This window comes from Marmota flaviventris, chromosome 15 (assembly GCF_047511675.1).
Source record: "Marmota flaviventris isolate mMarFla1 chromosome 15, mMarFla1.hap1, whole genome shotgun sequence".
Taxonomy (NCBI): domain Eukaryota; kingdom Metazoa; phylum Chordata; class Mammalia; order Rodentia; family Sciuridae; genus Marmota; species Marmota flaviventris.
The window spans coordinates 52,693,856-52,717,706 of NC_092512.1; the positions used below are offsets into that span (position 1 = coordinate 52,693,856).

At 39.1% G+C, this 23,851-nt stretch overlaps 1 protein-coding gene across 10 annotated transcripts in view; it reads left to right on the top strand.

Moving 5' to 3' along the window:
- The window catches only part of Pag1 (phosphoprotein membrane anchor with glycosphingolipid microdomains 1), a 134,402-nt gene that overhangs the window by 79,705 nt on the left and 30,846 nt on the right, over positions 1-23,851 (top strand). For 8 of the 10 annotated variants that reach the window (XR_011704683.1, XM_071602267.1, XM_071602270.1 and 5 more), the window contains one exon: positions 514-607. The exons of the other annotated variants lie outside the window; for them this stretch is intronic. The gene's annotated coding sequence lies outside the window, so the exon portion shown is untranslated. The remainder of the gene's footprint in view (positions 1-513; positions 608-23,851) is intronic. 10 annotated transcript variants of the gene reach the window in all.

Genomic DNA, 23,851 nt, shown 5'->3' on the forward strand with positions numbered 1-23,851 from the left:
CATTTCTAGGGCAGAATTAAGGAATGACCTGGGATTAGATCCACCAGTCGTCATCAGGTCCTGCTAGTCTCCCTTGATTAAGAAATTTCCAGAACTGAATCACAGCTTATCTTGCCATAGATAGCTTTCATAAATGGCTCTTTTCAAAGAAATTGCTTGTTTTTAGCTCAAATTCAGATAAGTTATTCCAGTGTTAATATTACTATAGAAACACAGATTTATTTGTCATAAACTTGGAAAAACATGGAAAGAGCAAGTAAGTTAATTTGTATTTGATCAAACACTGACTTGGCCGTTATGATAGAGAAAGTATTATATTCATTCACTGCTATTTGTAGTTGTGACTGTTGAGAAGTTAAAACATTGTGTTTGCTTTGGTTAGGAAGGAATATAAAGCTCAATATTTGGCATAAATATGCCAACATTTTTAGAGTGAACAGGGCAAGGATCTTTCACAGCCTGTGTCCATTTGCCTTTTTTTTTTTTTTTTTCTAACTTTCTTTTTGGTTTTAGTCCAAGAAAGAAGAGAGAGTCTTGCCATAACAACGCTTCCAAAGGAGGTGTTGCCAGAATTTGGGATACTCTTTTGGACAAACATTGCTCCAAGGTAAATATTACCGTTGTACCAATAAGGGATACAGCATTAGAATTTTCTGATTGCAGTTGTACAGCACAAAGGTTTAATTGTTTAGTCTAATACAGACCTAGGGCGGTGTGAGAGGAGAGAGAGAGAAGAAAGCAGAGTTGTTGGGGTGTCCTGCAGCCTCTGCTAAATGTGTTACCAGGAGAATGCCATCAGAATCTGGAAGCTTATTGGGCTGGACTGCAAATGTGTGGGAAAGTGAAGGAAGGGGAAGCTGGACTTTTTTCTGTTGCAGATATTCACGAAAACAAAAGCCAGTGGGGTTTGATTTTTTTTTAATAAAAATAGCATTTCTACCTTTATGAAGTAATTCCCCTGAGGGTTAAATAAAATAAATCCTGTATTCATGTCACAAGGCAGAAAAACCTGAATCATCATATTTTACACCAACTGAAACTTACAAATAAGGTAGAGTTTAAGGAAACCCATGTTTTTCTATGAAAATGCCATTTCATTGTTTCACAAGAAATACTTCATGAATTTCTTGTTTTTAGAAGATCATACCCTTAATGTCTCTTATGGGAAGGGAGAGTGTGTGAGAGAGAGAGACAGACAGACAGACGAACAGATACTGATTCCAAAGAGGAATCTGTCAGCATCATATTGTGTTTCAGAGGACTCGCTGCAAGTTCTTTACGAATCATGAGCTGAGCAGGAATCAAGGCTTGAACAAAAGCCGCTGAATTCATAGCTTCAGCATTCATGAATTAGCTGCCAATATTTTAACACAAATTGCTGTGTTGTTTCTATGAAGTTCCCCTGTTGTTGCTCAGTTTGTAGCGAAAAGCTGTTTGTGCTAAGCCCTAAAACTTTATCTGATAAAATGTCTCCTCCTTTCCTGATAAAGATGTTTGCATACCCATATACACAGAAATGCAAAAATACATGATCCAATTTAAAAGAAAAAGTGCTTGTCAACTCTCTGTTTAGAAGTTAATATATGGTTGACATGCTTTATTCCTTAGTGTTCTAGAAGGCAATTTCAGATGGCAAGGGGAGAGTCCGGCTTTCCTCCTCAGCCCTCATCCTGGTTATTCTCTTTTGAAAAGCATGGGTAGGGGAACGTAGGCTGTACATTAGAGGAGAATTTTGTGACACTATTCATTCTCTGTTCTGACAGAGAGGACATTGTTTGCTCACTGTAATAGGCCTGGCAGGAATCTGTGCTGTGCATACAGAATGGGAAAATAGAAAAGCAGTGGGAAATCTTAAAATGCTAAGGAATAGATCAGCTTAGGGATTTTTTAAAAGTATATTTTAATAGCTACTCAATACTGAGATGCAAGTCATAATTTGGGGAAATAATTTTCCTTTCAGCAATTCCTTTCTTCACATTGCATTATGCATGTATTATAGGAGAAAGGTCTTTAAGAGAGTGGTATGCCTATCTAAATACTGTACTAACAAGAATTAAAATCATGCAAGTTTAGAAATACTGTGAACACACCAGACTGCTTTAACTTTGCTCTTTGTACATTAACATCCATGTTGGTGTCAATGACTGTTAACTCATACCCATTATCTGGTGATTCATAGGAGCATGTGTGTGCTCCCTAAGAGAAAAATAACATTTAAAGATGTAGCATGCCATTAGAGGTGCATTGCTAAGAATGGTGAGAGAGGGAGCCACACCCATGGCGTCCAGAACTGTAAAGGCAAAACTGCAAAAGCAGAGGTTTAAAGCACTATGCAAATCCTGGAGTGGGAACTGGGCAGAAACAGAAACATGATGGAGCCTGGTGTTTCTGTTTCTTAAAGTTCTGTGTCTGCATTAATCCCTGAGTACAGGAACTTTACAATGTACTGGTGCCTCATAGCCCCAGGTGTCTGAGGACATTGTGTGTGTGTGTGTGTGTGTGTGTGTGTGTGTGTGCGCGCGCACGCCTATGTGTCTCCATATCTGTCTTAGGCTCTCCCTGGCTAGCTGATAACATAGTCACAGTTTGTATCAATTGCAGAGAAATACTTCACTAAAACAGCAGCCTAGAACTTTTCATCTTGTCTCATTTTTATTATAAAATGCAAAAAATATTATGGGGTGATTATCTTTGTCCAAAATGCAAAGTATCAAAACAATAGTTAATAAAAAATAACATCTATTTTGATATTGTGACATATTAAATACAGCTTTAAACTTGCATAATTATTCCTCAAATCAAAAATAAAATGCCACAATTTCAAAAATTGTCTGCATGTCATATGTTTCATTTAAAAATGAATTTAAAGTAAATAAGTAGCTTTGAGTTGGAAAACCTCAAAATATAATAAAGTTTGTATTTCAATTAACTTGGTAATAAAATTAATAGTAATTTACCTAACATCAAATAATTTTACGTAAGTCACTTCTTATATATTATAAAATTTTACATCTATAAAATTATTATAATTATGATTATTATATTATAAACTATTATAAAATCATACATCTGTCTACTCTAGTTTACTATAAAATAGTAGATATTTTATTATTTTGCAGAGGCTTGCAAAATATTAACTAAGCACATCAAAGTATAACTAGTATTAAAAAATATCTAGCAAATCAATATATGTAGTATTAAAACACATTTAATAACGCTAAGAAAAAAATGTTCTGATAATTATTTGGATTCCATTTAAGGGGGAATCTCGCCATTTTTGAGTACATGACTACAGTTGGGTAGTGGGAGGTCTGTTCAGTTGTGGAAGGAAGACCGAAGACCCCTGGGATAGTCAGTTGATTGCAAGAAAATGTCACAGAGCTATCCTTGCCCTGCCTCACTCTGTCACATATCTCCTGTAGTTTCCTGTCCCAGTCATCACTTCTTCAAGTCAATGTTGGCTTTAAATATCTTAGACAAATCTCTGTACTATTTATATTCTCTCTACAAGATACATAGAGAGATCTATACTTGTTTTCAAATACCAATCATAAATCAATGACAATTCCCCCATTTACTGTTCTTTTGACCACAAAAGGTGATTTCTTCCTAAGAAGTCCTATTTTTCTTAATCCATTAAAATTTCTTCGAGTTTCATTTTAATTTCCTCATGGATATCAGGGTCTTATTTGTATCATCTTGTTGGGTGAGTTTGTTAGGTTTCATTCTGATTTTTACTATTCCTTTTTTTTTACTAGATGTAAAATAAATAAATAAATTTTATATCTAGTATTACATCCAAGCAGAACTAACAAAATTCGAACTAATTTCAATCTGCATCATTATTTTCCAACAATACTGATGTTCCTTGGCTGATCCAGTTGTTTAGCTAAAGGCCCAACTCTCATCTGAATAGCTCCTATTGAACAAAACCTTAGTAAATGCCTAAAGAAGCAATTCAGTTAACATGATCTGAACAAAAAGAAATACACATAAACGAAGTGTCTTTCACACTTCATCAGTTGAAGTAAGCCATAGCATTTCTCTAAATTGCAACTAGCTTTCAGTTTCAAACTTTGGAAGAACAAGTCATTTGTACTGGGAAGTAGATGCTAAAGAACTGTTTGGCAACTTGAACATTTTTAGCGTTTGAATGAATCTCCCTATTTATAGTACAGCATCAGGCAGAGTAAAATGTTTGGCATTTCTATAAGGGATGCAAACACTTTAACATTCTCTGTTGTGATCTAACAATTCATTTCAGAGTAAGATAAATCAGTCTTGTTTGGAAAATGTTTTACATAAATATTGGCAAGGAAACTATCTCTGAATCTCTATGGGTTTTAAAAATGCAAACTTCCCTAAAGTAAATGATGGCAAATTGCACCATATAACTATGGTTTTATGTGAACTGCCTGTTACTACTTTAAGTTCTCATGCTACTCTGCCCCATTTCTTGCTTTGTAGATTTCATTATTCCATGTTAAAATCAGGGACCACATTGCCACATCTTTCCAAATATCACATTCTTTTTAACCTGACCTTTTTCTTATCCCAATGTATTTCTCATTATTAAAACTCTGGATTACTTCATTAACATATGCCCTTTTCTTTTATATTAGAGAACATGAGAACAGTAATTTGTAGGATTTTGGCCTTAATTGGCTTCAAAGTAAGTGAGAGATATCCGTGTTTCTTTTTCTCTGTCTCTGTATGTGTGTATGTGCATGCCGGTATCTGTCTGTTTCTCTCCTTTTCCCTCCCTCTCAATAATGCAAAATAGGGCAAACTAAATGTAATATGGCATCCTATTGTACCTTACTGGAACAAAAGAAGGACAGTAGATAAAAACTAAGAAATCTGAACTAAGTATGAACTGTACGTAATAATAATGTGCCAATATTGGTTCTTTAGTTATAACATGCTAATGTAATAGAAATAGAAAAATACAGCAAATGTATTTATACCTATGTATTAAATGATGATAGTTGAATTCAGACTGTTTTATAATAAGATTTGGGGTAGAAAGTGATAATTTCTCTCAGTGCCAAAATCCTGTAATGAACATAACTACAAATAGCAGAGGTTGGCAAAATCTAAGTACTTGGCAAAATCTGGGGATCAAATCCAGCTCTACCACCCATTTTTGTAAGACTGGGTTACACTTTGACATTATCTTACAGATGCTCCTATAGAGACAAAGAGAAGGAAGCCTCAGCCAATTGGGGCTGGATCCCCAGCCACTCAGGCACTGTTGGGGACATTGCCTGACCTCTCTGAGTCTTGTTTCCCTTCCTTGGAAGTCAGAAGGTCAAACCAGATTTTTCTCCTAGAAAGCCTTTGACTTGGAAAATTCTCATGCTGAATATGAGTTGGACATCCATTAATGATTACAGTTACTGAATTTATTGAGAATGAAATTTTGGCATTAAAGCAATTTGCATGCCATAACATAGTTTATAACAAAATTATTTGTCATTTTTCAACACTTGAACAGTATCAAAAATAATCAATTGCTGAAAATAACGCTGTTGCCATGTCATTTATGTGCTAGGAAGATGAGATCTGGTTTTTTTTTTAAATGTCCTTCCTAAATTTGAACCCAAAATCACTTAAAAATATTGTACCTTGACTTGTAACAAAGTATTTTTATTCATGTGATAATGTGATAAAGGTTTCTCTTAAATCTTTCTCTGAATATATTTTAAGATTGTACACTTAAATGCAGTTTAGCTTCAATGTATTATTTAATATAACCTGTAGTGTTATGTGTTATTTAATTTAGGCCAGTAAAATTTTGAATACCTAATTATGTTTAAGGCTTTTAAGACATTTAATACCCTGCCAAGTGTTCATATTATGTTTGTTGAATTAATCATCAGGAAGTTGCTCATCTGATAATTATTTCTTAATTCCTTTTGAGCCAGTCATTGTCTATTATAAGAAATTATTTTCCAGCTATAGTATTTCAGCGCTGGGTTTTGATTAGAGACATATAAAAAAGAAGGTTTATTTAGGATTGCCTTTAAAGTTAAATTCAATCGTAACCATTTTACTGGTGTAATACTCTGGGGAAAGTTTGAATAGCATTTCTCAACTTTGACTATTCAGTAAAATTACCCAAGGGGCTTTTGTAAGTCCCCATGTGCAAGCTGTACCCTCAGACTAATTAAATCAATCTCTGGAGGTCTTTTTTGTTGTTTCTTTCTTATTAATTTTTTTGTCTTTTGTTTTGTGGTTTCATGAGGGCAGGGAGAGGGAGGAAGTGGGGGAGAAAGAGACACAGGGTCCTGCCAAGTTGCTGAGGCTCGCCTCAAATTCACAATCCTCCTGCCTCAGCCTCCTAAGTAGCTAGGATTACAGGCATTCACCACCTGAAGTGTTTTTTTTAAAGTGTTCTAGGTGCTCCCAATGTGCATCCCAAACTAAGAAAACTCCTAGCCTAGAGAAAGCAGGAAAACCTCTGGAGACAGCCTTTTCCTATTGGAACTTTCCTACTTTTTGTGCTTAGGTGGCCTAAGGGGCCATGAAGCCATTTAAAGGAATATATTTTCAAAGAGAAAGAAGCTTACCAATAGCTGAGAAAACAAAGCAGCATGTCACTTGCCCTAAATCTCCATCCAGCAATAACCAGGAAAGTTTGTCCTGATTTCAAAAGCATTTAGGAAAAATGCACCGCATGTCTCAATGCATGATGTTTGCTTTGGCTTTTTCTTTGTTGGGCATCTTATTTCACGTACAGGATCAATGGGAGTGAACATCTATTGAGCACACCTGCTAAGTGTTGGGCCCCATGCTAAACATTGCTCTAATTCACAGCCCGAAAAGATAGTAGTTATTCATTCCAAAATAAAAATAAAGAGTCAGAGTTCTGTTTTGTTAGAAAAAAGCTTACCTCCGTGTAATTGAATATTTAGTCACCCATCCACTCATTCATTCGCTGACATTTATTGAATACATGGGATATTCAAAAAATAAGTTTGAAAATGCCATAAAAGCACAAAGAATCCCTTACACAAAAAGTACAATAGATACCCCCTATCTATTGCTTCAGCACAAGTAGTCGCTTTCAATGACCATTTAACTCTGTGATGGGGCAATTCAGGCTGGGCTCAGCTGGTCTCCCTTGTGAGCAACACTGCTCAGGGTGGTTTGGCTTTGCTGATCTTGGCTAGGATCCTCACGTGTCTGAGGCCTTTAGCTGAGACACACTGGCGGCCCAAGCTCTGGTCCTTGTGGTCTCATCTCACAGCAGGGCCAGCTCAGGTTTGTTAGAGAGGAGGAATTAGGATTCTGAAAAATGAATGGCAGTATCCAACATACCTTAGGCCTCGACTCAGAACAGCACATTGTCACCTCTGCCACGTTTCTTGGCCAATGCAAATCACAAGGCCAGTCTGAATTCCGGGGGTGGGGAAATAGATCTCATCTTTTGATAGAAAGTACTAAAAAAGTCACTTTGTAAGAAGAAAGGAAGGACTGAGCAATTGTGGTTATTTTTGCAATCAATCACAAGGTGGAAAAGTTTAATTTTATCTTGGGACATTTATGGAAGATTCCTGCAAGCTAGTTACATTGGAGCAGATTTCAAAGATACAAAGAAGTGGAAAATGCATTTCAGGTAGAGGCAATAGTGTGAGTAAGGCCATCAAATTGCAGCTTCATTAGTGAAATACAAAATGGGGATTGTTAGCTCCCTAAATGGAGAAAATGTCTAACCCAATACCAAATATAGGTAGAAGGCTCTCCACACGTACTTTCTTATTTAGATAAAAACAGGGGTGTGACTTCAGAGCATGGGCCTTTAAAGCAAATGTGATAACCTGATAGCTTTACCATTTACCCGCTGGTTGAGCTTTGCAAGTTACAGAGCCTCTGTTTAGTATAGTGAGGCCAACAATGCTTATGCGCCAGTTGCCTTTGCTATATGAAAAACCACGTCACAACTTTGTAGCTTAAATACCTTTTATTTGCTTAGCTCCTGATTTGTGGTTTCCTGACAGGTTTTCTCAGTTGGGTTTATGGATGAGTCTATGGTCAGTTTACAGTTTGCTTGGTGTCTCTGCCTCTGGGGACTGCTTGACCGTTAGGGGATAGTGAGGACAACTGGGTTGCCTGTCTCATCATCCAGTGGGCCAGACTGGGCTTATTCACACAGGGGATCAGCAAAGTTCCAAGAATGAGAGTGGAAGCCTGCAAAGCTTATGGGTAGTTCAGAATTGACACACTGTTGCTTCCACTGTCTTCCATAGTCCAAAGTGAGTCACAGAGGGCGCCCAGTAAAACAGTAGAAAAACAGATAGCATTTCTTGCTTAAAGGAGCTACAAAGTCATATTGCAGTAAGTGAGGATACAGGGAGGGGAAGGCTTATGGCCATCCATACAATCTTCTGCTCCTACCAATGGCCCACAGCAATCCTGTGAAGAGCAAGTTAGATGTAACTTGATTTTTTTAGGCAAGGCACCAAGTTCAAAAGTATCTGGCAAATAGTGCATGTTCAATACATGAAAGCTATTAATTTATGCTTATATATTAAAAATCAGATTTTCAGCCAGATTATTTAATTGCTTGCATTCAGAGACTATCAGTTGAGCCTCCTGATTCTACTAAGGAAGGGTGAATGCTATGTATTCTTTACCTATTGCAGAAAGATGATAGAAATAGGGACATGTTTATGACCTCTGAGTGCATGAGTATCTTGGCACAGAATCCAGATGTCATCACCTGGTGAGGTTGACAGAGCCTGGCAATAGCACTATGTGAGGGGTCAAAAGACCAGAGCAGTAAAGTACAATATTTCAACTCCAGGGATATTAAAGGCTTTTTTTAAATAAGGAGAAAGAATGTATTTCAAAACCTATGCAAAGAATGACAATCTTAATAAATTTTTATTGATTTCTTTCAGCACTATAAGTATTTTCACAAAACCAGCTAAGTCCCATGTAGTTCCAGATTGATCCATAAATTGTTCTTGAACATCATAAATTGCATTCAGTGGAGATTTACTTGGCAGCTGGAATATCTCTAATCAGTGATGTGAACTGAATCAAAAAAATACCTGTCTTTTTTGAAATAAATAGAACACCAAAAGTCATTTTTAAATGTGTAGGGTAGAATCATGGTCAGTGTTCTTGGAGGATGGTGTCGGCATTTTTTTTTTTTTTTTTTTTTTACAGGGATGGCACTTTTATTGGAACTCCTTAAAGCAATCTCAGGTGTTCATTGGGCTCTGCCTCTTGACTACATTCTGTTGATTCCCCCAACAGCAAGAACCTCAGAGAGTTATGTGTCACCTGTTGTCTGAGATTTTCAAACACTGAGATCTCATTGTCCCGTAGTCCCTCTGACAATTTCAGAAAGTTCTCGTGGAGTGATTAAGATCTGTGTCTTATATCCCATCTCTTCTACTTTCTTTTCTGAGCAACAAGGGGAAGCTATTGAAGCCGTAAACCTCAAAAACCTCATCTAAACTCCTTATTGCGTCAGTAATGATCATATAATTCCACTTAGGTTTACATAGCTGTTGATCACATTTATAGTTATTAGATTATTAACAACAGCACAAATATTTAATTTCAGAAATTGAGATAATCAGAAAGTGGGTGGGGGGGAAGGATGTAGGTTAAAATATTTAAGAAACCTGACCCAAAGAGTTCTACTGAGGGTATTGCTTCTGCTTTTGAAGGCCACCGGTCGCCACTATCATCACCCCCCTGCCTCACCCAAACACACATGAGTACAGTCAGTCCTTCTAGAAGGGCTTCAGTGCCTTTGCTGTAAAGAATAAGCAGGTCGTTTTGAACACTCACTCTTTGTTTTTAAAATATGTTTTATGGACCATGTAATGAAGTACCTACCATGATACCGAGAATAGAGTAATAAGTATTTGTAGACTTGACATGCCTGCCTTCACGGGCCTGAGAATGATTTCTCATTTATGAAATTTGTGTTGGCAAGGAAAGTGGTTTCTGTTGATACCGATAGACCATCTGGGGCTTCAGAGTCTAAACTTGATGACTCTATTTATGCATAGATCTTTGAGGGGAATTCCACATTTTTGACATGTGTTTGCAAAACTAGAAGTTGTGTATAGCTTTACAAGCCCAAGATAAGAGAATTTTTACCCTTGCATACTCTAGAATAGTTTTAAATTATTGCAGTGATTTTTTTTAATAAATAAGAAAATAAATGATAATCTCCTAAATTAGATCTCAAAGATTTCTGAACAGTCTAAGATTTTTAATATTTTTCTGTAAAGAATTTATATTAAGCACCTCATGTCAAAAATGGTTGGAAATCCTATGCAGATGAAAGCCATCAATTTTGGTAAGCTTAATCTGCTTTGTCTTCAGTGTTTTAAACAACTAGTAAAACATAAGTACTACACCTCGCCAGTGTTGACACAGTTCTCACTGGTAGACACTGTCATGGGCCCCCATTCTTTTACTTTTTGAAACTCTTGAACTATGTCCCTTACTTTTTTTAAAACAACACCTGAGGTGAGTGGAGGGGATCATGGTTTGCCCAGCCCCACTCTGCCATTAATCCCCAACCATGAAGTTGAAATCATCATTTTCCTTATTTTTGTGCCATGGTTTTCTTTAGGTAGTGCTAAGGCAAAAGGAAAATAAAAGATAAAATAAGTAGGCCATGTCTTTCAATAAAAATGGGATAGATGGTGTTTCTTTGCAAAGGGAAGAAAGTTTAATATCCACCAGCCCTCCCCAGTGTGTGTACTATCTGCCAGGCTCCTGTGGCTTTGCGGTTTATGATCGTGGCAGCTGTCTGATCTGTGTCCTCTTGGCTTAGGGCAAAAACTTCACTTTGCAGAACGACATTTCTACAAATACAAATGTATCCTCAGGAAGGAACGTAAGAGTCTGGATTGGGCATTCCCTTGGGTAGCCTGTTCGGCTCAGGCAGCCGCGGAATCTCTTTGTCACATTGGTTCTTCATTTGTAAAACACCCATAATGATTTAAAAACGAAAATGACAACACTTCCCACCCCCAATTTCTTACAAGACTTTTGAGCTCCTCACAAAGGAAAATCTGTGAAAATGTTTGATAAGCTGAAACTTTACATAAAACTAGTTAAAATAGTTGTCCTGAGTTGGAGCAGTTGTGGTGGTGGTGGCTGGAGAAGGCTCTTGGGTCTTTATAGGTGCGTAGAAAGATGAAGGTTAGGAAATTCAGCCTGAGCATGTGGTGACATCTCTGCTGAGCAGGATTTCCCTTCTCTCTGTTCAGCTCCTCAGCCCGTGTGTGTTCACTATACTGTTTTGTCATCCCAGTGTTATTGACGATGCTGTTAGTGCCTTTTTTATTATAATGCCAAGTCAGTCTAATCCAAATGCTTTTTGTCAGTCCATTATTGGTTTGAGGAAATAGTTCTGTGGAACTTTGAACTTGAAAGTTTATAAAATGATTGTCTACTACAAGATAATCAGAAGCATTATTTGATCATTTATAATACTGGGCTTTGGGGAAAACACATAATACAAATGGACCCTCTTTTTAAATATGACTTCATTTAAAACTAACGGTGAAAACAAACCAGGATCAAATCCTGGCGAGGGTCTCCAGCTCCAGCAAGATCAAGCATGGGTGACAGCAGGTGAGATTGCACAGACCCAAGATGAAAAGATGCAGTGTCCCGCTCTGCCGTCTCAGGTTTGATTTCATGGTAAGGCTTCCACACAGTCTGGCAGTTATGACGCATGTGAATTGATTCACCAGTATTAGGTAGGCTAGGAAAATGAGATGCTATGGAAGAAGCCCAACAGCAATGGGCAATGACCTTGTGCTGGGAAGACTACCCAACATCTGAGAAGTTTTGTGTTTTTTTTTTTTTTTTTAACTGAGGAAAGCCTGTGGTAGGGAAGGAGAAATTCTAGAGGAAGTAGCCAGGATGATAAACAGTGAGAAAGTGCAATAAGTTGAGAGGGAAGGTAGGCAAAAGGCCAGTTGCCTTTAGTTTGCAGGCTGGTTTTATATGGTTGCATTTTCTTTATTCCTTGATCAATGGGAAACTGTTAAAGGGTTTTAAGCTGTAAGCTTGGTGTGATCAGACTTTCATTTTGAGATCTGTCTGGCAGAGGTTTAGAGAAGGGGCTGGAGAGCTGCATTGTGAATGCAAGAAACCAGTAGGCTCCTGCAGTAGCCAAGTTGAGAGAAGCTGGTGGTTTGGACCAGGGAGAGAGCTGGCTCTGCACGTACAGAGACAAGAATGAGTTGAAGACCTGCATTTGAAAGTCAGCTAAGGGATGACATTGAGGGGGCTTGACGTGGAATTAGACATGGAGGGAAGCTGAGAGAGGATTCACCCTAGAGCACCTAGCTTAATGTGGCTCCATTAACAAACAGGGTCAGGTGGGCCTGAACGCTGTAGCCTCAGCAGGTTCTGTCTCCTTGGCCATGACCTTCTGTAGGCTTGGCCATGACCCCTAGGCATGGGAAGATGGAGAGCTCAGGTGCCAGCTGCATATGGACACTGCAGTTCATGGAGCCTTGGCTAGAGATCCAGATTTGGGAATCGAGGCCACCTGATGGGAATCAAAGCCATTATTATAGGTAATGCATATTTTCATCCACGAAGATAGCATAGAGCAAAGTATGGAAAAGAGACTAAGCCTGAGCCTTAAGGAACTACAATATCTCCTAGCTGAGGAGAGGAACCAAACTCAGGGAGTGTTTAATGAAATGTGTTTGTCATCTTCCTCTTACCCATATGTCTGCCTTTTAAATTAATACAGGGATGATAATCATTATGGATAATTATATAAGGACCATGTCTAAAATTTGGTCTGATATTTTTACGTGGTTAGAAAACTCTAGAGATTTATGCAAAAACTTTGAAATTATCTGCATGTGAGTTGACTGGCAGGAGTAGACAAAATCCATGATGTTTGATCATTCAAGTTATAGAATGCTATTTCACATTCTCATTACAACTAGACTTTCTAGCTAGTGCCCTTGACTTCCTGTTGTATTACACAACACCATATCTGGTTGTGCCTCTTTTCACCATGTCAAAATTAACCACTGAAGCTTGGGAGGCTGAGGCAGGAGGATCACAAGTTCAAAGCTAGCATCAATAATTTAGCAAGGCCATAAACAACTCAACAAGACCCTGTCTCTAAATAAAAAATATTAAAAAGGGCTGAGCTTGTAGCTTAGTGGTTAAGTGGCCCTAGGTTCAACCCCCCAGTACCCCTCCCCCCCAAAAAAACCTACTGGATTCAGAAGAATGTCCTTGTGTTAATAATATTACTCAATGTATATAAATGTACAGCTAGTATCAGATTATTCTCATCAGTTAAATTTAAATGATAAATTATAATATCAGAATCAGCTCCTTTAAATACAGTAAGATGCAGATTCCTTAAGTATGTTTTGGAATAAAATAAGATTTTATTAAACCAGCCAGAGAAGCACGAGAAGGGACTAATATTTATTGGGAATTTATTCTGGGTGAGGGCACTGGACTATGCATGTTTTACAAGATCCAACTGCAGCTGATTTCAATAGTGGTATCAAATAAACTTTTATATATGAAATGAAAAACTGAAATACTGATGATATTGAATAGAGCAACATGCAAACATAGGCACATGTTTGGAAAGCTGGCAAAGTGTGTTATCAATATGGCTGAAAGCGCTAGTCTAGACCAAACAGAAGTGTCTCAAAATAGTGGTAGTGCCCAACTGTCTATGCCATATGTCACTAGGATTTGTCCTGAAGATATTACAACTGACTTCCTGGCCAGTACTCTTAGTATCTCATGGTAATAATGGAAGGATAAGATTACTGACAAAAGATCCCAGACTGTAATGAATCTACTAACATTAGATGAATGTTTTTTTGCAGTGTAACTCCTGTCTCAAGCCAGACATATGAAAAGAGACCCAAAAACTTTACCATGACATACTGAGAGCCCTAAGCCAAATAAACATGGTGTTGCTCCCAATAAAGCAGTCTTTTAAAAAAAAAACATCAACATAAGATTGGAAATGCAGTTTCAAACAATGTCTAGCTGCTGGGAATTGAAAGGAACAGCCAAGATTGCAAAATATACAAAATGGAGGAGCTCATTCTGGCAGAAGCTTAAAGCCAGCCAGAGGTCAGTGAAACTCAGGATGCAAATTGCCTTCTCTGCAAAAAGTGGCTGGCACTGTGGATCCAATTAAAATCCCAACATGTGCATATTGCATGGAGAATTGTAGGTTAGAATTGCAACTGTGCCTACTCATTTATTATCTGCTAACCATCAGTAGTTTCAACCTCAAAATAATACAGGACTGTATTCAGTTCTGATCTAAGACTGAAGAGATATGCATTCATTCACTCTACCAGTGTTTTACTGGGTGTCTGATACTGTTGGAGGTGCAGGAGTTATAGCTGCAAAGACCTGTGCTCCTGGAGGTTATATTCTATTAAGCACAAGGTGACAATAAGCACAAAGACTAATAAATAAGATGCTTTCAGCTAACAGGAAAAGAGGGCAGGGTAATGAGATGAAGACATTTGGGAGTGCCCAGCAGGTCATTGAGTAGTTTTGTCAGAGAGGGCTTCTGAGAACATGATGTTGGATCAGGACTGAAAAACGAGGATGATCCAGTTGTATGATGTCCTAAAGGATGATCATTCCAGAAAGTAAACAACTAATATAAAAGTTCCAGGGTGAGGGTAAACCTAACATGTCAAGCTGGAATGAAAAAGCCTACAGAAGGTCATGGCCAAGGAGACAGGACCTGCTGAGGCTGGAGCGTTCAGGCCCACCCGGCCCCTGATGATAATCTTCCAATGAATGTCAAACTGAGCTGGACAAAGTGTAGTGTCCATTTAAGTGATGAAGAACAATACAAAGACTAAAATAGCGTAAAGCATAAAGAAAGGTACTATCATAGTAATGTGTCAATTTCTTGTATCCTCTTTACCTCTAAGAATTGTGGGTCATTTTGCAAGTGGATAGATAACAGGTGTATTTTAGATCAGCTTTGACAATGGTATGTGAGCCTCACACCAATAACACATTGGAAAATTTAATATAATTCTTGTTGAAATTTAAAACAATGCTATTTTAATTTCTTTAATAAATCATGAATAGCCACATAACTTTGAGATTGACATTTTGAGGGATGCAAAAAAATATTGTAGAAATAATATAGCAGTTAAAAAAAAACGTGACTCAAAACCTGTATCTGATGAATCTGAATCTTTGTGTTCCAAATTCTGGAATAGACTGATGTTGGGCTCTAAGAATATACACATTCTCCAACTTACATTGATTGAGCTTATGTTTTCTCAATATTACGATGGTGTGAAAGCAATGTGCTTTCAGTAGAAGCTGTCCTTTGAATTTGTACTTTCTCCCAGGCTAGTGATGTGCAGGTAACACTCAATGCTGGACAGCAGCAATAAGCCACTACTCCCAGTCAGCCACACCACCATAAGGGTAACAAGCAATAACCCACCTTAAACACAGTACCCTGTTTGGTAGACAATGGGTATTGAATCATTTTCAACTTTTGGTATTTTTTTTCTAAAGGGTTTATTGGAATGTAACCCCATTGTAAGTCGAGGAGCATCTGAACATGAGCAAAAAGTTTGGTCAATGTGATTCCCAGTACAGACTTGTGGGGAAAACAGAATGATAAACTGTATCTACTTTATGTTGCCCCACTCTACTCACAACATTTCCCAATACTGCAATAGATATGAGTAAGATTTTGACATAGCATTTGCCAATTTAGAAATATGAACAATCTAGCTCAGTGATTCTCAAAATTAATTATATGTTCAAATGCACAGGGGATCAAATATCCAACCCCTATTCCTGACCATTAGGCCAACTTTGGGGGTTAGGCCTAGGCATTTATATATGACATAGATTTTCCCAAGTGATTCTAATATATAGATAGGGTTGAAGACTACTAATCTTTTCAAAGAAATAGAATAGTTAAAGAACCTTCATAATTCCCTGGCCCTTAGGATAAACTGGTTAGAGCTTTATCTTCTTAGTCTTTGTATCTGATGTCATCTGGATGGTGCCTTGATTATATCCTTAGGTATCTGAATTTATGATCCCAAAGTTTAATTTGGTAGGAAATTTTTCTTTTCTTTCTTTTTCCTCTTTTCAATCTTTTGCTCCTTTGAAAACTTATCTTCCTCCAAAAGTATAATCCAGACATTGAAAACTTTTAAAATCTATAAAGGAATAGTCCATGGTAATTAAATTTAAAGTTCACTGTGTGCATTACTCAGAAATTAAGATTTGTTTCTAAAAATACTGAAGATGTAATAAAGGCACCTATAAGTTTCTTCAAAATGTGTGAAATAAACTTGTAATTGGAGTTGGTGCAGAGAGAAGAAAGAAAGAGCCAGACTAAGATAATTGCTATAATTGAAGATAATTACATTCTTTGAGCTAACAGTCAGCCTACGACGGAAGAAAAAAAAAAAGGAAATATGGTTTTTGTATGTTTAGTTTTTATAAAAAGAGGTAAGCTAATTCATAAAGACAGAAAACCTTTCAAGCTCTAAAATCTCAAGAGTATCTTACATGGATGCATTAAACTTTATGTACCCACCAATAGAACAATACCATTAAAACTTTTATGAAAAATACAGATAAACAAATCTTGACAGTTTCTTATATTACTATTTCATAAAATTACTTTTTATGACATTAATCAGTGTGTTCAGCTGGTACCTAATACAGCCCACATGAGTTCATGACAATAAGGACTGTGCCAGCCACAGTACAGGAGACTGTTGATATTCTGGTTAGCAGTGGCAGAGGATGCCCTTCAGTGCATCCAAAAGCCACACCAAGTAATAAATTAAGGGAAAGGGACAATGAGCACCACTCTATTAGGAAGTATGAAAATTTTGGCATTTGATTCTTCAGCCCACCCCTTACTCTTTTTAACTCTTACAGTCTGGAAGGGTATTAACAGTCTAGAAACTATCCTGAAATTATATGCCTTGGTGTCCTGGAAGGATCCTGGCTACAGAAACAGACTTTGATCAGACTAGAGAGGGTTCAGTGTCTTACACTGCTCTTAACTGAGTTCTCAGTCAGGTGAAGCAGAATGTGTCTCAGCTACAGGTGGACCAGTTGTCCATAAAATCTGCTTGTCCCTGATATAGCACAACATGGAAGTTTATTAAGAAGTAAAATGAATTCAAATTAAAGAGTTTGGATAAAGGTCTAAAAATGTGAAAAAGACTGAGTCGGTCTCACTGAATTGGTATTACAATTATTTCAGTTAGAATTGAAAAACCACATAACTGTTGCAAATAATCTTACAAAAAGAACTGGAATGAAGCCACTTAGCTAGATTATTTGATCTAGTGAATTAAAAATATGAACTTCTTTTCCCATTAGCAGTTACTAAATATCCATGACTACCTTGGTTTTTTCTAGATAACTTTAGTTTTTGCCTTTGGGGATTTTGTTTTGTTTTTTGAGACAGTGTCTTGCTGTGATGCTCAGGCTGATTGAAGACTCTGAGGTTCAAGTGATCCACCTCCCTGTGCCAGCCTCCTGAGTGCCAGGTCTACTGGCATGCATCACCATGCCTGGCTTCTAGATGAGTTTTCTTTTTGCCTGCAAAATACATCTCTTGTGCCATTTTGTAAATATATTTTTCTTGAAGTTTTCGTGTTATGGAATCATGAGAAATAAATACACAGTGGTCCTCTCAAAAGCAAATGCCCCTGTCCAGCAATGACAGAATCCACCATGGCTGTGCAATGCCAACCTCATACCTCTAGGAGGCGCCACTCACAATGCAGCCTGTGCTCTTAGCACAGCCAGACCTACTCAAAGCCTTAATGACAGAGAAGAGTGAATTCCTGATTCTTTATGCAAAACTTCTTTTGAGTTCCCATATTTTATTTTTAAAGTTCTTAATGGAGCCGTGTATTCCAAAAATATCCCTTTCCTTTGTTATTAAATTAACAGAGTTAGAATTGAGTTATTTTAACACCGCAGGAAGATATGGCCAGCATCAGAACACATCTCTAGGATACGCCTTTCCTAGTCTGGGAAGCTTTCTACTTCACCATCTGTCACTGCCTGCCTCTCAAATGAATGACTTTAAAATGTCCCTTCCAGAAAAGGAGTGAAACACAGCATAGAGCAGTGAGGGGTAGTGGTGTCCAAGCTGTACCTGATGTTAGCTCTCCTTGTGCAAGACTGTAGAATTTGCCTGTTCTTTACTTTCCAAAGAAAATGGATATTGGAATAGAGTGACCCTATAGGCTGTCCAGCTACAAGCACTTTAAGCTCAATAAGGGGAAATGGCTCTCTCTAAAATTTTAGTTTAATAAATCCATAATCTAAGTTTTCTCCCCAAAAAAAGTCTCTTCTGCCTGTGGCATGTAATGTAGCATAAGCTCCACATGATCCTTCAATCTGGGAACTGATGTAACATTCACAGCATAAAACACTGCACTGGAAATGCTGAGACTTTTCATGAAGTCATCCTGAACCCATCACCTCCATTTTATTCATGATTTACAAACAGAAAATGAAAAATCTTGAGGGAGAAGATGTGATCGTCATTAGTTATGAAGATGTTCAAAATTGGATTTGTTTCAGTTCATTAGGTCTCATAATCACATTAGCTGCATGGCTTTGTGAGGAGCAGAGTTGGCCTCTGGAGATGTCCCCATGGACTTCCCCAGACTTTCACTCCCTCTACCCACAGGGGTCCACAATGGGATTAGATTTTTCTTTCACAGGATGAACCAGTGGAAACAATACTGCATGTAGAAATCGTGCTCACCCTTTATAATGATTCCTCTGGCCCTGTGCTATGTCGGCTTTAAATAATCCTTAACTTCTGAAGGCTTGATGCAATGAGCTACCCCCCACTCCCTTGGAATTCCCGTGCAGCAGTTACTCAGTATATTTATTAGTGGTGTCATCCACACTAGGAAGCAGCAGCTTTCAGAATCAGCCTTAAGATGTTACATGTGAAATAAAATCCCCTACCATCTCCTGCCCAGATCTCTGGATTGGGAGCCATGAATCAACTTGGGCAGGAGAAACAGAAGCCTACCCCTCAGATCCACAGAGAGGCCTGTTGCAGAACCCAAGAGATGACAAGGTCCGAGAAGGCCATGGCACTTCAGCAGCTCACTGGGGTGGGAGGAAGCAGAGAAAAGTTTCTGGCTTGAGTAGTACAGGACTAACAAGCTCTCAACATGTGTTCTTCAAAGGGTCTTCATTGAAAAAACTATTTTTCTCCACATATCATAGGATGTAAGGTGCACATTAAAAGTACAAATACTTGAGCCCCACTCCAAATCTACTGTATCAGAAGATCTGAGGACCAGATCTGGGCATCAAATGTTTAACAAATGTCCCAGGTATAACAAAGCAGGGACTGGGAGAGGTCAAGGAGTAAGGGATTCTGGAAGGCAAATTTGCCTGGGAAGGAAAGCAAGAGAAACCCATGAGGCCAATAGATATGGGCAGGTCCCTTATTCTGATATAAATTCAGACAGGTGGTTTGGTAGGACCACAGTCAAAATTCTCATCCACATAAACTGACAGCATGTTCTCTGTTTAAGAAGTGAGTCACTGTTCTGTCCTACTGTCACGTCTCCTTGAGACCTTGAAGTTGCTCCATATTGCCTTTTATATCTAGTCCAAAGTCTTTTTTCACTCTCCAGGGTATTAGCAGTCTTTGAAATGAACATGAGCCTCTTCCAAAGCAGTGACTAATTCTAATTCTGATGGTTGAGTTCCATAATCAGTCCCATCAGACCATGTTAAGAATAGTCTCTGTCCCCACTCCTCTGCTGACAGAGTTTTATCTTCTCCACCTTAGGTGAAAGAGGACAGAGAGGCCAGTGTCCTTAGGCACATACATATATACATGTCATTCTTCACTGAGTTCCCTATGGATTAAGGTCAGCCACAGTCAAAATGGAAAAGCAGGGGGAAATGACATGAAAAGCTACCCGTGTGGATTCCTACCCGTGTGGATTCCTACCCGTGTGGATTCCTACCCGTGTGGATTCCCACCGGTCTTATTTCCCTCAGCACACAGGGCCCTGGGTCTGCCTCGGCCCTCCCATCCTTCTCCTTTTTTCCCTCCCTAAGTGACTTGGTCTGTTTTCTGTCACTTGTGCCTTAGGATGATTTTCTTTTCTGTTTTGTGGCAGCACTGAGGTTAGAATCCAGGGCCTTGCACATGCTAGGTAAGCCTGACCTCCCTGGCCCCTTTAGTGTGAGATTCAATGCACAGGTCACTTGTCCTTTGAGTATTTGAGTATTGGCTTTTTTAAGTTCTGGCCTTAACTATAAAATAAAAGCAGTTTTCTTTCATTTATACTGGGGCAGGGGCTCTATGTACACACACACACACACACAGGCCTTGGAACCCAGCCCATGCTCAGAGGCCAGCAGACCTGCTGTGATGGCGGACACACAGGGGAGGTGGGTTTTTCCACCCTCTGAACATGCAAAGGCTGCCTTTGGAATCCACCAGACACATTGAGGACAGTTCTCAGCTTGAAACAACATCAGTCCAAGGGCACTGCCGCTGCATTCGTCCCTTGGAGCCTCTGCCACCAAGCTGAACAGAATCAAGCTGCAGTTACTGTGACGAAGTGCCATCTCTAATGCAGCATAGTAGAGAGGGAAGGAGTTAAAGGGTTGACTGGTTGGTTGGTTGTTTTTCTGATTTCACATGCTTAGAATTCAACAATAAATTGTTTTGTTTTTTTTCATATAACCAGAACACATCTCTGCATTAGGAATTTACATCTAAACATTTTCACCGCTTGCAACATTAAATTACAGAGGACCAGTATGGTCTCATGGTCAAGATGCAGTTAGAAAATGAATAGTGCTTAGCACGTGATAGATATTTAGCAATTATTGTTTAGTGAATGAGAGTGTCAAAGAGTAAGGGACTATCATCCAATGTATTTGTCATGAAGCCAACCCAAGATGTCTTTGAAAACAAAGAATTTCTCCAGAATGTCTTATCACATTTGGATCTGTTCAGGCTTATTAAGTACTCGGATTGGGAAATAGATGGATCCCTCTTGCTATCTCTGTAAGATTTTCCAAGTTTGGGATATTTGCCTTTAAAGAGCCTGGTAGCTTCCAGGAGAAGTGTTTTCTTTCTGCATTACCTGTTCCTGCACCATCTGCACATTTCAGTTCTGTCCCTGCATTTTGTTGAAAAGCTGTTATAAATCTCACTGGAAATGTGTAAATATAGAAACTACATGTTAATGAAAAGATAAAATACTCTTAGGTCAGCCCCACAGCCAGTGTACAATGGTGACATTACCAAGAGCCCGGAAAGGGATGTCAGCATTGATTTCTGGCATGGTGCAAGGTCTGGAAAGGTTGCCCATGACTCCCTCTCTGGTGCACCCTCGTCAGGGTTTCCCATGAATTACTAAGCACAGTCTTAAGTTTCTAAGGGAAGTTGAAACTATCGATCCCATTGAGAATTTGAGGTTCTTGCTGGAGCAATGTTTGCCTTTATGTGCAAAGTTCTGGATTTTTGTTTTATGACTCTACAAATCACTAGTCACTTTTATAAAATGATAGAAGCTGAGATTTTGAAAGAAACCTTAGAAATGACTGCTTTCTTCAGAAGGGAGATTTGAGTCACAAGGAGGTTTAGAATTGTTTCAGGCCACACAACAGTGGAGTGGGAAAGCACAGAATAGGAGCCAGGACTGTGTTGCCCGTGCCCGGGGAGTGTCCACTCACTACCATTTTCTTAGACGCTGGACTGAGAGCTGCTTATACTTAAACTCTCTGTGGGAATCAAGAAGGCTTTTTGGATCCTGGAGCTGTGGCCTTAGGGCCCCCTAACTTTTTTAAAAAATATATTTATTTTTTAGGTGTAGAGGGACACAACACAATGCCTTTATTTTTATGTGATACTGAGGATCGAACCCGGGGCCTGCCCGTGCTAGGCAAGCGCTCTACCGCTGAGCCACAATCCCAGCCCCAGGGGTCCCCTAACTTTAAGATGAAGGCCAAGATTCAGCACCAGGAATCCAGCCGTGTAAGCCTTCACCCTGCTTGGAAAGAAGATGAACTTCAGGTTAAAGGCTGTAGACAGCACCCACTGCCAGTTAGAAATGCAGAACCTGAGCCCCCTCCAGCCTGGGTCAGTCAGAATCTGCACCTTAACAGGCCCCCCTGATCATCCAGGGGCCCATTAAAGTTTGAGAAGCACCATTCTAGAAGTCTTCTCAAATTTCAGGGTCCATTGTGATCACCCAGAGGGCTTGTTATAAACAGACTGCCAGCCCTAGCTGGAGGGTCATGTCCCTGAGCCATCTGCCTTCCTCTGCCCTCTCCTGGCAGGAAGCCTTGAAGAGGAGCCCTTAGAACCTACATTTTCAAATGCAAGTTCAGGCTTATTTCAGTAACCTAGTCTTTCTTCGCATGTTTCCCCAGCCCTATGTAGATCACAGCTTGCAGGGGTGTGCTCTGAGGATTTGGTTTTGTTTCTTAGGAGTCAAGAAGTATTTTGTCTGTCTCTTTTGTAATATAAAAATATTAGAAATAACGATAACTCTGGGTAATAAGTTGATCCACATTCTTGCCAGCACCTGGGTAGAATGTTAAGTTGACAGTTCCTACCATGGAAGAGCCTCTAACAGCATGATAAACATCAGTGAGCTTCTGTTAGAATACCTCGGTGGTGGACATTCTTCTGTTATGTGACTTAAACTGTCATCTGCTTTTTTTTTTTTTTTTTTTTTTTGACACCAGGGATTGATCTCAGGGGCACTTAGCCACTGAGCCACATTCCCAGCCCTTTTTTATATTTTATTTAGAGACAGGGTCTCACTGAGGTGCTTAGGGCCTCACTAAGTTGCTGAGGCTGGCTTTGAACTTGTGATCCTCCTGCCTCAGCCTCCCAAACCACGGGGATTACAGGCATGCTCCACCACTCCCAGATTGCCATCTGCTTTTAAGGTTTACTTCTCCAGTCTTGAAGAAGTATGTATTTCCCAGAATACATACCATCTGATACACAGAGTCTCAGTGGGTGGCATGGTCAAGGTGAGGGCTTTGTAAAGGCTAACAGGGTTGTGGCAGAGGGGAGCATTTGTAATTAACTTTGTCTAAACACGTGTTAAAGTGAATCTGATCTTTTAAATATCATGAGCCGCAAGGAGGATTTGACTGAGAGCCATTTCTGCCCAAGAATACATTTCTGAACCTCTCTCAGCAAAGATGCTGAAGTTTGTTTTTGGTTAAATCTTTTATTATTATGAAAAGAAATGGCTGAATCACTGAACCTCAGAAGCCAAATAAAAACAGTACAGAGCAATGCTTACCCAAGTATGACTGTAAATAGTTCTGGTCTCAGGAAACGGGCCTGTGTGTAAACGTCACATCCATCACAGTGTGGATGGCCGGATGAAATCTGTAAAGCCCTCTGGATCCCCTGGAAGGACCGGACCGTCCATGATGGATGCATGGCTGGAATCACATCGTGGCCAAACCAATTGGGAGAGGACATTCTTCTCTCTGGCTCCAAAAACAAGTCATGATGGAGGGAAGCAAAGATGGACAGGAAGAAGGGTGTGGCTCCCAGGTCCTCACCTGTCTTCTGCTGTCACAGACAAGCTAGGCCCCTGGGGTTAGGAATGACCTGGGGATGAGAACACACAGCCAGCCAACATCCTAGAATATAGAAAGTGCTGGGGACACTGAGTCAGGAAAGCTGTCTCTATGTGATCTTAGATCAGAGACTTAACTTGAGCTTCCATTTTCTCATCATAAGTAGTTTCAGTAACACCAAAATCACAGGGTGGCAAGGATTAAATAAAATATCGCATGTGAA